Here is a 1,129-nt window from a genome sequence, read left to right as displayed (position 1 = left end):
GTGCACACACACCCTCGCTCAGTCTCATTAAAAATACTCCTCCTTCGCCATGTTTTTGTTCATTTCTTTCATTATTTCACGCGATCCAAAACACTCTCTCTCTCTCTCTCTCTCTCTCTCTCTCTCTCTCTGGTTGTCTGGAACTCTGTCAGTTCACTTTGTCCTAATGACACTCTCTCGTCTCCACATCCGCACCGGCAGTCTCAACATCCTGCCCTGATCCCAGTGATTTAAAACACACTCCACCGTACCCCATCTTTATTGTGGAATAAAGCACAGCACGGGCCTGAGATACCTTTGCTCTCCCCGTCTGCATCTGCGGCACATCTGGAAGTATGCGTCTAAATAATTGGAAGTCAATTTGTTTGAAGTTATGTTTTGGCATCTGGTTCAATTCATTCGATCTCTGGAAATCACATTCAGGGGTTTTATAGCACTGCCCCAGCTGGAGGCTTTTCATCTCTTTGTGCTTCGTGGTTAATTCGGCTCTCTCTGGCCAGTGATGTGGGTGTGGTCCTATAAACACAAAAATGGAGGCTTGGCCCCAGAGGATTATGGGAAGGCTGTGTAGTGATGTGGCAGAGTCTGGTCACCTGGGGATGTTACAATCACCTCGTATCAGTACGAGCCTTGCAGTCCTGCTGACATCCCTGATCAGTCACAATTAAACACCGTTTGTTCTTATTAATTATTTGATTAGAATAATATTTGAATATTAAATTCTAATGAATTCTCTTTACATATAATAGTGTGTAACATGAACGTTTACATTTTTCTAAGACATGCAGCATTTATAATACATGGCTTGTCAATGTTTAAAGTTATTTTAAGTGGTATCTCTGCAGATTTTGTGAGTATAAGTTACTCTATAAATTGATATTTATAAGTTTATAAGTCACTTTATTTAATTTATTACAATCGGTGTTATTATTTAAAGGGGTCATATAATGCTACATGCACTTTTACAAGTTGTTTGAACTGAAATGTGTGTTGGCAGTGTGTGTACACAACCACCCTATAATAATAAAAATCCACCCAGTGGTTTTTTGTTAATCTACTACAATCTTTATCCCTTTCTCAAATCCAGCCGATCTCGGATGCCTGTCTGTGTGACGTCACACAGACAGGC

General features: G+C 40.4%; 1 long non-coding RNA gene across 1 annotated transcript in view; it reads left to right on the top strand.

Moving 5' to 3' along the window:
* The window catches only part of LOC107656256 (uncharacterized), an 8,657-nt gene that overhangs the window by 6,390 nt on the left and 1,138 nt on the right, over positions 1-1,129 (top strand). The window lies entirely within an intron of this gene.

The sequence above is a fragment of the Sinocyclocheilus anshuiensis genome, unplaced genomic scaffold, assembly GCF_001515605.1.
Source record: "Sinocyclocheilus anshuiensis isolate Anshui unplaced genomic scaffold, SAMN03320099.WGS_v1.1 scaffold183, whole genome shotgun sequence".
Lineage (NCBI taxonomy): Eukaryota > Metazoa > Chordata > Actinopteri > Cypriniformes > Cyprinidae > Sinocyclocheilus > Sinocyclocheilus anshuiensis.
The sequence above is the reverse complement of the archived record's forward strand: the minus strand, read 5'-3'. Positions and strand labels throughout refer to the sequence as shown.